The 16595-nt window shown below is 41.8% G+C and overlaps 1 long non-coding RNA gene across 9 annotated transcripts in view; it reads right to left on the bottom strand.

Annotated features, from left to right (window-relative positions):
* Positions 1–13639, bottom strand: part of LOC129059321 (uncharacterized) — a 44088-nt gene extending 30449 nt beyond the window's left edge. For 2 of the 9 annotated variants that reach the window (XR_008525118.1, XR_008525115.1), the window contains exons 1-4: positions 13161–13581; positions 8419–12152; positions 6642–6744; positions 5395–5588 (exon numbers count right to left, since the gene is read on the bottom strand). This is a non-coding gene — a long non-coding RNA (uncharacterized LOC129059321). Of the gene's footprint in view, positions 1–5394; positions 5589–6641; positions 6745–8272; positions 12216–13160 lie in introns of those variants that run through there. The other 7 variants (XR_008525119.1, XR_008525111.1, XR_008525112.2 and 4 more) reach the window with 7 other exon arrangements.
* Between the last annotated feature and the right edge of the window lie 2956 nt (positions 13640–16595).

Here is a 16595-nt window from a genome sequence, read left to right as displayed (position 1 = left end):
TCATTAACCTCCTCACCTCAGCTCTGCACCTGCCAAGGGAGAGTGACCACAGTGTCAACTTCATAGGGTGCTAAGGGGGGACAGGTGAGAGGCTCAAAGACACAGGCCTGGCATGGGATAAGCATTCAATAGTTCTCATCTTCAACTGCAGTGCATGCAACTGACTCCCAGAAATGTCTATGGATTGAAGGTAACATGCTGTGTGGCCCTTTAGTAAACAGCCTACACATGAGAAAAAACATCTGAAGAAGCAAAACGTTAATTAATTAAGTCTATGTAATGCTCAGGAGTGTTTGGGCAAAAATGATATTCATACTAGACTTACTTTCTCACATGGGAACAAGAATAATGAAGTTATATGAACGGGTTTCACAGTCAAAATCATGAGGTCTGAGCAGGGAGGAAGCTGCAAATCTCACTCTTGAACGAGTATTTTCTAGAAGATAAAACTGAGACCCTTTGTCAGATGAGTAGGTTGCGAAAATTTTCTCCCATTTTGTAGGCTGCCTGTTCACTCTGATGGTAGTTTCCTTTGCTGTGCAGAAGCTCTTGAGTTTAATTAGATCCCATTTGTCAATTTTGGCTTTTGTTGCCATTGCTTTTGGTGTTTTAGACATGAACTCCAACAAATTTACAAGAAAAAAACAAACAACCCCATCAAAAAGTGGGCGAAGGACATGAACAGACACTTCTCAAAAGAAGACATTTATGCAGCCAAAAAACACATGAAAAAATGCTCACCATCACTGGCCATCAGAGAAATGCAAATCAAAACCACAATGAGATACCATCTCACACCAGTTAGAATGGCAATCATTAAAAAGTCAGGAAACAACAGGTGCTGGAGAGGATGTGGAGAAATAGGAACACTTTTACACTGTTGGTGGGACTGTAAACTAGTTCAACCCTTGTGGAAGTCAGTGTGGCGATTCCTCAGGGATCTAGAACTAGAAATTCCATTTGACCCAGCCATCCCATTACTGGGTATATACCCAAAGGACTATAAATCATGCTGCTATAAAGACACATGCACACGTATGTTTATTGCGGCATTATTCACAATAGCAAAGACTTGGAACCAACCCAAATGCCCAACAATGATAGAATGGATTAAGAAAATGTGGCACATATACACCATGGAATACTATGCAGCCATAAAAAATGATGAGTTTATGTCCTTTGTAGGGACATGGATGAAATTGGAAATCATCATCCTCAGTAAACTATCGCAAGAACAAAAAACCAAACACCGCATATTCTCACTCATAGGTGGGAATTGAACAATGAGAACACATGGACACAGGAAGGGGAACATCACACTTCGGGTACTGTTGTGGGGTGGGGGGAGGGGGGAGAAAAAAATAAACAAATAAATAAATAAATAAATAAATAAATAAATAAATAAAAACTCAAAAAAAAAAAAAACTGAGACCCAGGGTGGGGAAGATCCTGCTGAAGGGCATGCATCACTTGGATCTTTGCTGTGATCTGCATTGTCAGACAGCTTTGAACTTTGTTTAGTAAACCATGGGAAAACATTCCAATGTTTGCAGCAGTGACGTGCTGTGATGAAAAGGGTATGTTCAAATAATTAGCTGGATCTGGAGGGAATCTTACTCATTACTTGGGGTTTACTTGTACTTTGTTCCAACCAGATATACCAGCCCATGATGATTAAATACATACATTCATACACACATACGTATACACATATGCACACATACATAGGCACACACATGCATGCGTGCATATATACGTATGTACAATCAGTCCTGGTGGCAGATTTCAAGAAATTCTAAAATGCTTTCCCCGTTTCTTCATTTACATTCACTCATGGACTTGGAACTGTATTTCTCAGGTCAGAAAATGAGGAGAGATGAGAAAAATAGACTGAATAATTGTGTAAATAAATGCCATTGTATTAGCCACACTATTATTTTATAAAGTAGCACTGCTATATATCCATGCTCAGTAAAAGCTGTTTTTTTAAAAATGTGTTTTTAACTGATTATAATTCTACCAACTAACTGAGGACAGAGAATGTGATAACAGTTTGGATGTTAAGTTAACTCTGCGATTGTGCTGTATTTGTCCTAAGACACACAAAGGAGGAAAGAAGCAATTACTCAGCAACTTTGACCATCAAAACAAGAACCAAGAATGGTCAAGTTGCTCAAATTCTACAGTCAGAATGAGATAGGCAGATAAAATGATGGCATCACCTCTCATAATACATGAATGAAATTTGATATACTAACTAAAGAGATGATTGAATTAAATTGACAGTAGGTCATTATTTAATTCCATTGATAATATTCCTGTCAAGCGATTCATCAGGTAGCCCATTATATTTTTCTCAATTTCTGGCTATTAAATTTTCTTCTTACATTTTGATGTTGAGAACACATCCCAATCACTACACCGTCTTATATTCTTCATATTTGAAATGAGCTTTTCTGTTAATAATTCCAATTTGCGATGTCAATGAATAGTAGTTTTCTGTGACAAATCTAAAATTAGCTCAATTTTTAAAAAGTAAAAATGTTCATTGCAAATTTATGACACTTGGCTCAACTTAAGTGAATTAAGTCATTACATAGTGAATGTACGTAGTTAATTTTCTGGGATTGAATTATGTAAATTGGCTGCCTACACTATTCTGATTTATATCACATTGTAAAAATTTAGTATTATCTCAAAAGTATCATGATTTTCAATCAACTGGCATTTACTATTTCTATTTACTTTTTGAATGCATATGCAAAGATTTTTAGAGATCCAAAGAGACCACTATTAAATCAAATAACCTACTCTCATTTTATCTACTCTCAAACAAAAAATGTTTAACTCTAAATTTTATTTTCAGGACTCCTTTTAGAAGTCTTTTGTTATTTAAATCTCCTCAGCTCCTGCATTTGGATACTCCATGCATATTTTACATCATGGGAGAGCACTGCCAAAATCACCATGTGATTTTGACTTCCTACTACTGCGAGGTCATAAAAATCACAGGGTAAGGTAAAGCGTACATCAGGCCGGGTACCTGAAAAACAGTGACCTGCGGAGCCTATCCAGCTGACTCTCATTGGGCATGTAGCCTGAATGAGAAATACACTTTTTGTTGTTGCTAAGTTACTGATACTTTAAGGTTGTTTATTACTGCAGTATATTTAAAGCTGACATATTTTGTGGTGTGCACAGAACAGTCAGGGTTTGTTCCTAGCCTAATTATGAACAGTGGCTCCTCCCATTCACAAAAGTGTCTTGGTTTGAACCACTACCCCAAGTATACCTGAGTCTATCATGACAAAAACCACTTCCCTACTACTAGAGGAAATGATCAAATGAATGAAAAGTGCTCAATGAATCCAAATAAAGCAAAAGAGAAGAGAAAAAGCAACATACAAAAGAAGAAAATATAAAAAATAATAATAGGAATAAATCTAAATAAATCCTTAAGTACAGTTAGTGCAAATAGACTAAATACTTTAATAAAAGTCTGAAATTATCAAACTGGATTAAGAAAAAATAAAAACTATAAGCCATTTTGAAGAGACAAAACCATAAAAATACAAAAGGTAGAAAACAAAAGGATGAAAAAATCTATACCAGAAAAATATTTGTAAAAACGTAAAAAGCCGTTTTAATTGTATTAAAAGAGCATAGACCTGACAAAGTAATGAGATATTGATAAGTTGCCATTCAGAAAGATGATATAACAAATTTAAACTTGTATAAACTTAATAGCACAGGCTTAAAATATATAATGCCAACATTCATTTAATTTAAAGGATGAATGCACAAATCCACAAAATCCACAATCATAGTAGATTTTTACCCATACTCTATAATAATTGATAGAAAAGTATATTTTAAAAATTAGAATATTTGAACAGCATAATTAATATGACTAATTTAAAAGAAATCCATAAAACAGTGTCTTTAACAACAAAAGAATACATACCTGTAGCACCAAGCACACATGGGTTTTAAGATGCAACAGTAAGATAGTTCATTCACATATTAGCCCATTAGGCAAACTTTGACAAATCTCTTAAGGTTGTATTTTTGAAAATACATGTTTTTGGCCACAATGAAGTAAAATTAAAAATTAATAGTGAATAAATAGGTACTATTGAAAACATATACAGATAGTCTCTGATTTATGATGGTTCAGCTTACAATTTTTCAACTTTATCATGGGTTTATTGTGGGATGTAGCCCCCATGATAAGTTGAGGAACAGCTATCTAGAGAAATATGTATTTGGAAATTAGGAATAACACTTCTAAGTACCTCACAGGTCAGAGAAAAAATTGCAGTGAAATTTAAAAAATATTGAAAGTTGAATTATGTCAATAACAATCACTTATGTAGCATTTACCATGTGCAAGCAGTGCTCTATGATTTGTATATATATTAAATTATTAAACTTTAATGATAATTATAAAGTAGATAAAATCCATTTTACTGAGACATAAAGTGATTAAAGATTTTGTATGAAAAGCAGCAATACAGTAATTAGAAGAGATAATTATATATAAATAAATGCGTTCCCATTAATTAAAACTCTTAGAAAGACAAAGTAGAAAATCTTTGAAAACTGTACAACAGCTCAAAATGACAGAAATAAACTACCTGATTAGTCATACACACATAAAAGAAAAGGAATTAGTAAATAAATACCTTCTCACAAAGAAAAATTCTAGCACAATGGTTTGAACAGCGAGTTCTATGAAACAGGCAAGAAAAAATAATCTCTATTTTATACAGACTCTCTCAGAGGAAGAAGAAGAGGAAAGGGGAAGATGAGGAGGAGGAGGAGAAGAAAAGAAGCTTTCTTCAATTTGCTTTACAAGTCTGACAAAAACTTGATATCAAACATAACAGGGTTGGTATGAAAGAAAAAAGCTGTAAGTGCATCTCACTTATGGACATAGATGCCAAAATCATAATAAAATATTATCAAACTAAATACAGGAAATACAAAAATCATAATACATCATAACAAGTTGTCTTTCCCAGGAATAAAATGTTTGTTTAATATTGAAAAAATTAGTCAATGATAATTCACCAGATTAACAGATTCTTGGAAAACATTATGTCATCTCAGCAGATGTCAAATAATTCATTAGGAAATTGATTATCCCTTTATTATATATATAATTTATAATAATTTTATGTTATATATAAAATTATAATATCCTCATATTATATTAAGGTATATTGAATTTTTTATATGCCTATAGTAGATACAATGATCACCTCACAAAGGTGTTCACATCCTTATCCCTGGAAACTGAATGTTACCCTACCTGAGAAAAGCCACTTCGCAGGCATGATTAAGTTGAGAACCTTGAGATGGAATATCCTGGATTACCCTGGAGAGCCTTACCTTGGAAGTGGAAACTCTCCAGGTTGTGGGAGAATGGCCAGAGAACCAGAGAGACGGCTGTGTGGAAGAAGTGGCCATGCGGCAAGAAATGTGGAAGGGTCCTAGAAGGTGAAAAGTCAGGGCAACAGAGTCTCTTTTAGACCCTCCAGAAAGGAACGTGGTCCTGCCACCATCTTGATTTTAGCCAGTGAGACCTGTGTAAGATTAAAACCAACAGAAATATAAGGTGATAAATCTGTGCTGTTTTAAGCCACTAAATAGATGTATGGTAATTTGTGATAGCAGTAATATTTCTTTGATTACTAATTAGCCTACAGGATTTTTATCTGATTTTCATCCACTTACATTTTTGCTTTCGTGCATGATCTGTTCATATCCTTTGCCCATTTTTTAAAAATCACTGTGGTCTCTTTATTTATATTAACACTTTTTACACTGAGGTACTAACTCGTAGATGCCACACTTGTTACTTTGCCAAATTACTGCTTATGTTTTAACATCAATTATCATATTATTTTTCTATGGGATTTTAACAATTTTTACATAGTAAAATCAAGGAAAGGAAACTCCTTGCTTCTGCCCCTAGTGACATGCTTAGTAATCTTGAATTTATCCAAAGATGAAATAAATACTTAAAATTCCTCTCAGAACATTACTGGGTATTTTGTATTTAAATTTTTGATTTAATTCTTTTTTAAATCAGTAGTGTAATTGCCATCTATATTTATCTTTTTCAAAAAATTAGCCAGTCAGGCCAGGCAGGTTGGCTCACACCTATAATCCCAGCACTTTGGGAAGCTGAAGCAGATGGATCACCTGAGGTCAGGAGTTCGAGACCAGCCTGGCCAACATGGTGAAACCCCGTCTCTATGAAAAACACAAAAATTAGCTGGGCATGGTGGTGGGTGCCTGTAATCCCAGCAACTGGGGAGGCTGAGGCAGGAGAATCACCAACTCAGGAGGCAGAGGTCGCAGTGAGCCGAGATTGTGCCATTGTATTCCAGGCTGGGTGATAACAGCGAGACCCCGTCACACACACACACACACACACACACACACACACACACACAAAAACTAGTCATTTAAAGACAACATTTTCGACAAATATCAACAAATATCCTTTCTGTACCAATTTGTAATGTCAAGTTTATAAAATTCTTTATGCTGTTCCCGCATTTTTAATTTTATTCGGTGGACATGTCTGTTAATCCTAGTGCATATACTATTTTGATTATTTTTAACCTTACCTCATATTCTTTGGTCTGCTAATACAAATTCCCCTTCATCCTCATTAGTCATCTTCTCAAAAATATTCCTAGTAATTCTCAAGTGTATATACCTGCAGGTAAACTTAAGAATCATTTTGTGAAGTTAAAAAAGCTGTCGAAATTTAGGTTGATGTTACACTAAATGTGGTGTAATTTGATGATTTATTCTATTCAGAATCATGAGACATAATACAAAATTTTTTAAAAATCTGAAAAATTTTAGCATTGCACTTATAGTTTCTACATTTTCAGTTGTTTTCCTATAGTTATTAATTAATTAATTGCTGAAATTGTATGATTTTTTCATTACATTCTTAGTCGTGTTATTAAACCTCTACTACTTTATTACTTTCTGACTATCTACTCTATAATGGAGTATCTTCCTGAACTCTCATATTATTTGTAATAATTTTAAGTTAATTCCCTTAAGTTGGATTAGGTCATATATTATTTTAATTAAAATTAATTAAAAACTAGATTGCCTCAAATAAATATCATTTCTTCTTTTTTTCTCCAAACTTCATTATTTGTATCATTTACTTAGCACTTAAAATATACTGCAGTATATATTTAACTTAATATATAGGCAGAATGAAACCTTTATTAGAGCAGATTTACCTGCCCCATTGGTTCACTATCATCTCAAAGCCTTATGCATTTTTGTCATCCATAAAATTAATCTTGATATTTAGTGTCAAAGTTAAGATAGTGTAAAAAGTTTTTAAGTGTTTGCAAGGTTCTAAAATTCAGGATCTACAAAAATCTAGAATGTTTATGTTTGCTGACCTGTAGACTTGTTTATCAAATAAGTATCATTTTATTCTCCTCTCAGTGTTTATGGTTTGTTTGTCTTGTTTGATTGCAAGGGCGAGCATTTCTACAATGGTAGAACATGATAGAGGTGTGGGGATCATGCTGTTGTCTCAGGCATCATAAGGCCTTCTCAGGAATGGAGACTGCAGAGTCATGGGCAGTCTAAGGTAAGCAGCCTGGTGGCTCTATTCACTAAAAGGCCTAGGAGCAGAAATCTGCCTTTGAAATTGTTGAAAGCTTTATCCCAAAGGCCAGCTATAGTTCTGATCTGTTTTTCTGGCTGATCTGGCAGCATCTTTCCCAGAGGTATCACTGCAATAAGCAGCACTGGAGGGTGCCTCTCAGAGCCCAGACCTGGAGGCAGAACGAGGTATAACTCCTGGCCAGACTGTCTCTAGCTGGGGGACCTCAGCTCCAATGCCTAATCTTTTGATTTTGACTCTCTCCAACTATAGTATTGGAGAGAAAATGAAACCAACTATGTAGAGTGAAGGTGAAGAACAGTCAAAGTATGCAAGGACCTGGATCAGGGCTTGGCACATCGTGTGTGTGTATTGAGTGTGCCTATGTTTTACATGTAGCATAGATGGACACACTGTGTGAATGTGAATATATTGTATATGTGTGTCTGTATAGTATATGCAAGATAGCATTATGTGAATATACATAGTATGTGCATATATGTAGTATGTGCATGAATATAAATATATATATATCCTTTTTAGAGATTTAAGAATCAATTATTTTACAGAAGAAAGGAGAAACTGGCCAGGCACTTTGGATCCCTTTGTTCAGACCTGTGTGGTCACCATGGGTCTGAGTGCAGCCGGTGCTGGAGCTCATGGTGAACTGCCACCTCCTCTGCTCTGTGTGTCCTCAGGGCAGCCAGAGACCTGAGCTGCAGGCTTGTTTTCTATTTCTAATCAGTAAAATTCCCTCTTACTTTTTCATTTTTTCTGGCTTTCATTATCTTTTTCTTGTTCTTTCTCTTTCTCTTTCTCTTGCAAACTCTCCCAAGGTGGAGAGCAGCTGTTGTTGATGCCCAGGTGGGTATCTTCCCCCTGAGATGCAGTGAGGACATGAGGCTGGGAGGATGTGGCTGTCACAGGATCCTTAGGGTGTCGCTTCTCCAGCAGGAAACCTCCATGGCTGGTGGTCCCTCTGCTTTGGTTTTGTTTGCTCGCACTGGGCTCTTACCACCCACTCGGCCTGGCAGGCTGTGCTTGGCTCTTACCACCAGCCCAGATCCCACACCTGCCAAGGGTGAACCAGGCATGGAGCAGCAAGAGGGTGTATGAGCGAGCAAGCACAGGTCCAGCCACTGCACACAGCCAGTGGGTGGGCAGCTCCTGGCATTGGCACAGGCGCCAGCTCTGTGTGAGGCTGCAACTGGACCAGGCGTATCCCAAACAGTTTCTGCTGAAGGCACCAGGGAACGTGGTAGTGCCCAAAAGCTTGAAGACACCAAAAACCACAGAACCCCAGAGAGGGTGTTACAGCATGTCACAGCCCAGGCTGGGGGAGCCCCAAGGTCTGGGATCCCAGAAGGGCTTCAGCTCTTCTCTCCTTCTTGCCACCTGAAGCGTGGTGAGCAGGGAGGTGTTTCCAGTGTGTGTGTTTCAGTCCATTTGTGTTACAGCTCCTTCAGTCCTGCTATGCCTCCCCAGCCTGCAGCTGCTGGGCTGACCTGGCCCTGCTACTGCTTCCTGTCGTGTGAGGCAGCCACCTGCACTGGTGGAGGATGTGAGGACTATAGTGTTACAGCAGCTCTGGCTCAGGGAATCCTGAGGTCTGGGCCTCCAGAAGGGGTGCCACTCTTCTCTCCCACAGTCCAGGAGCATGTCATTGCCCACAGCTCAGCCAGCCATCCAGGAATGAGTAACAGCTCCTTTCGCTCCTGCTGTTCAGTGGGTCCCAAGTTCTTGTCCAGGAAGAATGAGGCTACATGGACAACTGGAGATTGAGCAAGGTGAGGAGGAGCTTTACTGAGTTACAGAACAGCTCTCAGCAGAGAGGGGATCTGAAGTGGGTAGCTCCTATCTGCAGGCAGGTTGTCCCGGTGAGTGTAGAAGAAACCAAAGTGGGGAGCTGCTATCCATAGGCAGGTCATCCTGAAGACTGTAGACAACGCTTGAAGTGTGTAGCTCCTATCTGCAGGCAGGTCATCCCTAAAAGTATAGAGACTTGAAGTGGGTAACTCCTATCCACAGGCAGGTCATCCTGAAGAGGGTAGAGGAGTCCCAAAATGGGTAGCTCCAATCTGTGGGTGGGTTGTCCTGAAGAGTATAGAGAAGTCTCGAAGAGGGTAGCTGCTATCTACAGGCAGATCATCCAGAAGAGTTTAGAGGCATCCCAAAGTGGGTAGCTCCAATCTGTGGGTGGGTTGTCCTGGAGAGTATAGAGAAGTCTCAAAGTGGGTAGCTGCTATCTAAGGCAGATCATCCAAAAGAGTTTAGAGGCATCCCAAAGTGGGTAGCTCCTATCCACAGGCAGGTCATCCTGAAGAGAGTATAGAGGAGATTTGAAATGGATAGCTCCTATCTGTGGGCAGTCATCCCTAAGAGTGTAGAGACTTGAAATGGGTAACTCCTCCCCACAGGCAGGTCATACTGAAGAATGTAGAGGACTCCCAAAGTGGTAGCTCCAATCCATGTGCAGGTTTTCCTGAAGAGTATAGAGAAGTCCCGATGTGGGTAGCTGCTATGTGTGGGCAGATTGTCCTGAAGAGTGTAGAGGGGACCAGAAATGGGTAGCTCCTATCCACAGGCAGGTCGTCTCAAAGAAAGTAGAAGAGTCCCGAAGTGGGTGGCTCCTATTTGCAGTCAGGTCGTCCCAAGGAGCATGGAGTCTAGCTGAGTCAGGGATTTTTATGAGTTCAGAAGTGAGGAAGTATGTGCTGATTGGTCCATGGGCAGCCATAGGTGGGCCTGGAAAAAGCACCATGAGTTCTCACTCCAGGACATGGACTCTACCCAGAAACGGAAGCCTAGCCTCCAGGCTCCAGGTGGTTCCTGCCTTAAAGGTGGGGTTTCACCAGGGACCTGCCCTTTCCTGCCTAGGAACGTTTCTGCCTCCCACCACCATCGACATGCCTTCTGCAGTGTCCAGGCTGTCCGTGCTGAGTGGTGCCTGCAGGCCAGTGCTGAGCCACCTTGAGCCATCCCATCTTCTCTCCCTGAGCTCACTGGTGCCCAAAGTCTTCAGAGGGGGCCAAGACAGCAGGGTGCTGGCATGTCAGTGCTGCCCTAAACAGCCACACCCCTGGCTGGGTTGCAACAGCACTCAGACTTGGCCACAACTTTGCTCGGCACTGGCTCATCACCTGTCTTCATGCAGGTGCTGGGAGTGGGGAGATGCCAGGGAGCGGGAGCAGGCACTTCCAAGCCTATGGGGGCAGGGGCTTCCCAGGCTCCTGAGAGTGCAGGGATGCCCAGGTCTAGAGCCACAGCTGGGTGGCTGCAGCTGTGCCCAGGAGTGTGGGGCTCCTGCACTGCCAACTCAGTAGGGGGAGGGGCTCCCACCTGTTCTTGGCCCCCACCAGCTCCACAAAGTATGCAGCCCTGGCCATGCCTCCCCCACTCAGCTGGCATCTCCACAGTGGCTGTTCCAGATGGGCTGCCACCACCATCACCACTGGGATGGGCTTGGCTGTCCCAGTGGGAAGGAAGCGCTAGGAGCAGGAGGAGCAGTGCAGCTACGAGGGTGAGCTGGCAGGAACTGGGGTTCACTTGGGTGTCTGTAGGGGCTCACGCTGGCCTTCGATGCTCTTCCCAGCATGAGGCAGGCATCCTGCAAGGGCTGCTGGACTGAGCTGAGGGGTCCCTTTAGTGCCAGCAGCTGGGCAGCCGGGCAGACCAGGACCAGCATCGATCTCTAACGTCCTTCAGCTCCCAACCGCAGACATGGGGCTGCCTTTGTCCAATGCTCCATTTTGGACACTTTATGATTCTTAAGGGAATCTTAATGAAACAGCCCTGTGGGTCGCAGGAAGTGAAGGGGCCATGGGTCTCTACATTGTCACTTACCAACAATGACGACTGCATAGACAAGGGGTAAAAAGCAACCACACAATGAGGTGCAAGAGAAGAGAAATGGCATCGAACACCGGTGTAGCCTCAACTCTTCATACCATGATGATTAACGCACTTTCGGCTCTGCAGATTGTATGTGAGTGCATTCTCACCTTCAACAGAAAGGTAGTCCCAAGCATGAAGACAGGTGATGAGCTAGGAAATAGAAATGGAAGGGACCCACCACCATGCATGTGGAGATGAGATCCAGGGTGCACGTGCGTATCCTCAGGAAAGTAAAGCAAACCTTGCTGCCAGAACAGAATCACATGTGAAAAATAGGAATCTATGGTCAATTCTCATCATTGTCAACAAAAGTCAAGAATATTTTTATAAAGTCACCTTCTTTTTAAATCCACAGGGGTAGCAATCTAGACAATTCAAGAGTCTGGGTATATTAGACAACTCTATCCACCCTCAGGGAGTGGCGAGACACCAACTGACACCTGTGATTGCCTGGTAAGATGTGGCAGGGAGCCTGGTTAAAGACAAAGGTGATTAGATTCCAGCAGGAATGCCTGGAGACGTGGGAGGAAGGGTTGTCTGTGTAAACCTGTTTCCCTTTTTCACCTTTGGGTTTCATGGGCTTGTCCACAAATTGCATTGCCTGTAGAATTATCAAAAAGTCAAAATCAAATCTTCTGGCAAAAATAAGCAATGATTTTGGATCACATATTAAGTCAGAGCACAGAAACTATTTCCCGACTCTCTGAGACATGCCCTGAGATGTCAGAGGCAGAGTCTACAACACCTCTCACGTCTGGCTTCACCCACCCAATCACAGCAACACTCCTTCTGGGGCTTCAGCTACAGATTCTCTAAGTCTATAGAAAGATTAATGGGTCTCTGAATTAGACTCATTAAATAATCAATAAAATGAATAAAATATTTCCTAATAGTTTTCATGTATTTACATCCCTCAGAATTATTCGAAATACACAAAAAAACATCCTCTCAGCAGCCTTTAGAAATTTTATGGGATACCTGAGGGTTTTAGGAATGCGCACCCTGTGGTTTATGTTAGGGAACCCGCTCCAGGGAAACGTGATCTGGACGGTTCCCAGGGACTGAAGGTGGCCATGTTCCAATGGCCTAGCTGTTACAGTAGGTAGCTAGTGAGACATGAGCAGGGCAGGAGAGGGGCCCCCCACCACCACCAGGAATGTCAGGTGGCCATCAGGTGATGGTCAGGCAGCTGTTACACTGTCTCTCTAAAATAATAATGGGTCGCCGCCAGCGCTAGGGAAAGGCGATCTCCCAATAGATACAAAAAAACCCTGAAACTGGTGATCAGCACTTCCCAATAAGATCTCAGGTTCTGGGTGAGTGGGCTCAAGCATGCATATTAAGAGACAAAATAGCAGCTTTTAACTGGCAAACGACCTTCTAGGAACATTGGACTGGTAGTGGACGAACGCCTCGAAGTGAGGATGCGCTCAACTCCAGTGAACACACTGCGCATGCTCCTCCCAAAGGCTGGCAGGCCCCTGCGCATGCAGACAGCCCCGCCCACGCGAAAAATCGGGAGAAGGGACCCAAGACCCCGGAAGTACGCCAACATATAAAACCCCAAGTCAAAGGTCAAACTGTGCACTTGATCTGTCGAGTCACCCACCTGGCACCCTTCCAAGTGTATTTTACTTCCTTTCGTTCCTGCTGTAAAGCCTTTTAGTAAAGATTCACTCTTGCTCTGAAACTTGCCTCGTTCTCTCCTTCTACCTTATGCCTCCTTGGTCAAATTATTTCTTCGCAGGAGGCACAAGAACTGAGGTGGCTGCAGACCCGTGCGAATGCGCCGCCGCTAACAAAGCCACACTGGGCACACGCGGTCTCCATGAATGCCTGCACAGGAGGTCGCTGCCTTATCCTCACTTCACAGATGGAGACTGGGAGGGACATAGTTCCCAATGGAGTAACAGTGAGGGGATGGAGAGGTCATGATTTGCATACAGCTCTGTTGGACTCAGACCCCTGTGCTGGCCGTCCCTGTGCCTCTCCCCTGCTGGTGCCATGGCGGCTTCCGTGGACTGGTCTGATCCATGTCATGCCGTGGCCATGAGAAGTTCCTGGCTCCACGGCTCCTATTGTGACACTCCTCCCTTTCCCTCCAGGCCTGATCCACGTCATGCCGTGGCCATGAGAAGTTCCTGGCTCCACGGCTCCTATTGTGACACTCCTCCCTTTCCCTCCAGGCCTGATCCACGTCATGCCGTGGCCATGAAAAGTTCCTTGCTCCACGGCTCCTATTGTGACACTCCTCCCTTTCCCTCCAGGCCTGATCCACGTCATGCCCTGGCCATGAGAAGTTCCTGGCTCCACGGCTCCTATTGTGACACTCCTCCCTTTCCCTCCAGGCCTGATCCACGTCATGCCGTGGCCATGAGAAGTTCCTGGCTCCACGGCTCCTATTGTGACACTCCTCCCTTTCCCTCCAGGCCTGATCCACGTCATGCCGTGGCCATGAGAAGTTCCTGGCTCCACGGCTCCTATTGTGACACTCCTCCCTTTCCCTCCAGGCCTGATCCACGTCATGCCGTGGCCATGAGAAGTTCCTGGCTCCACGGCTCCTATTGTGACACTCCTCCCTTTCCCTCCAGGCCTGATCCACGTCATGCCCTGGCCATGAGAAGTTCCTGGCTCCACGGCTCCTATTGTGACACTCCTCCCTTTCCCTCCAGGCCTGATCCACGTCATGCCGTGGCCATGAGAAGTTCCTGGCTCCACGGCTCCTATTGTGACACTCCTCCCTTTCCCTCCAGGCCTGTGCCCAGAAATGGCTTCTTGTTGTTGCAATGAGCTGTCAACTATGTATTTTGTATTTTCAAAACACACTTTAAAATGTCTAAAATGGAAGCAAAGATATACTTAAAGCACTTAAATTTAATAGTGTCTTTAAGGGGCATGGTGAGACAAATACTGTAACATGACATTTTGCAAACCTGCACGAGTCAGAGGCATAAAAATGTTTATAAGAGAAAAAGCTTAATGATTGGTGGTATGCTTATTTAAATGAAGAGTAATTCATAAAATCATACTTGTAAAAAACAGTCATACAAATTCATATTAAATCGTGATAAATGATCTGTCTTGATTAAAAAACCCATTTCTTTTTTTTTTTTAACAGTACCCATTTATTAGTTCACAGTTCTGTAAGTCAGAGGTCCCTCTCAGCATGGTTAGGTTCTCTGCTCAGAATGTCACAAGGCTGAAATCAGGGTATCAGCCAGACTGAGTACTTGTCTGAGGATCTGGGAAAAATCTCATTTCTTTTTTATTTTATTTTATTATTATTATACTTTAAGTTTTAGGGTACATGTGCACAATGTGCAGGTTAGTTACATATGTATACGTGTGCCATTCTGGTGTGCTGCACCCATTAACTTGTCATTTAGCATTAGGTATCTCTCCTAAAGCTATCCCTCCCCCCTCCCCCCACCCCACAACAGTCCCCAGAGTGTGATGTTCCTCTTCCTGTGTCCATGTGTTCTCATTGTTCAATTCCCACCTATGAGTGAGAAGATGCGGTGTTTGGTTTTTTGTTCTTGCGATAGTTTACTGAGAATGGTGATTTCCAATTTCATCCATGTCCCTACAAAGGAAATGAACTCATCATTTTTTATGGCTGCATAGTATTCCATGGTGTATATGTGCCACATTTTCTCTTACAATCTGTATTTGAATAGAAATTAAGGCAAGTGACAGAGAAAGACATAGGGAGACAGAGAAAGGATCCATGAATCAACAAATACAATAGGAAAGTACGGCAGATTCGTCTAGTAATAAAAATAAGACATTTCTTAACCCTGGATTGATTGCTGACTTATTTTGAACAATCTTACTATAGAACTGCAATTACTGCACAAATGAAGTGTTTCAGACATGAACACATTCACAGGTATATTGAAAATATTAAAAGGATAATAAGATAAAAGCCAAAAAATTAGGACAGGTTCAGCTTCTTAAGACAGGTGTGCCTGCTAAGGAGTTTCACCAGGCAGGTCTTCTCCAGTGTCCCTGGTTTGGGTATCAGGCTCTTTTTCTTTTCTTTTCTTTTCTTTTTACTTTTCTTTTTTTTTTTCCTTTTCTTTTTCTCTTTTCCTTTCCTTTCTTTTTTTTTCTTTTTCCTTTTATTTTTTTTTTGTGAGATGGAGTCTTGCTCTCTTGCCCAGGCTAGAGTGCAGGGGCACAATCTTGGCTCACTGCAACCTCCACCTCCCAGTTTCAAGTGATTCTCCTGCCTTAGCCTCCCGAGTAGCTGGTTTTACAGGCACCCACCACCACCCCCGGCTACTTTTTTGTATTTTTAGTAAAGATGGGGTTTCATCATGTTGGTCAGGCTGGTCTCGAACCCCTGACCTCAAGTGATCTGCCTGTCTCTGCTTCCCAAAGTGCTGGGATTACAGGCATGAGCCACTGCACCCAGCCCCCAGGCTCGTTTCTTATAGTGCTGCTGGACTACCTTCCAAGAAGTCAAATCTGACCTTCCCAGGCCTACTTGAAACTTGGCAGGTTTAAATTTGCTTTTGTTTAAAAAATAAAAATAAAAAATAGAAACAGAGAGGAATTCAACATGGGTTTAGAAATCCATATTCATATTGGTGTCCATCAGCCTCTAGGGTTGCTGGGTGCCTCCTGGGAGCTTCTGCGTCATTGTTCAGGATACAGCTTTTAAGCCGAACATGTCATTTCCTGTGTGTGCTGAAGACAGTGACCACCATGGCTCCTAGCACTCTCAGCAGTGCTGACTTTTATCTTAAGAGTTAGATTGGATGAAATCTACTGAAAGCACTTCATAATCATTTAACTGTAGGATTCCCCAGTAACTCTCTACTCCTTTCTAGCATGACTTTTTGAGCAGGCCCTTTTGATCTTCTGACGGCTTCCTACACTGTAAGTCTAATCCTATATTTAAACATATTTCTACATTGCATTGAACAGTTTGATTTAAATTTTCCATAATCTAGATAGCCACAGTCATCAGCTCCCTCACTCTCTGTGATACGCCCGCCACTCACGCTTTGAAAAATAAATAGAAATAAAAATGTTTAAT

This window comes from Pongo abelii, chromosome 4 (assembly GCF_028885655.2).
Source record: "Pongo abelii isolate AG06213 chromosome 4, NHGRI_mPonAbe1-v2.0_pri, whole genome shotgun sequence".
NCBI lineage: Eukaryota > Metazoa > Chordata > Mammalia > Primates > Hominidae > Pongo > Pongo abelii.
Note: the sequence above shows the minus strand (reverse complement) of the source record. Positions and strands in the feature narration are given on the sequence as shown.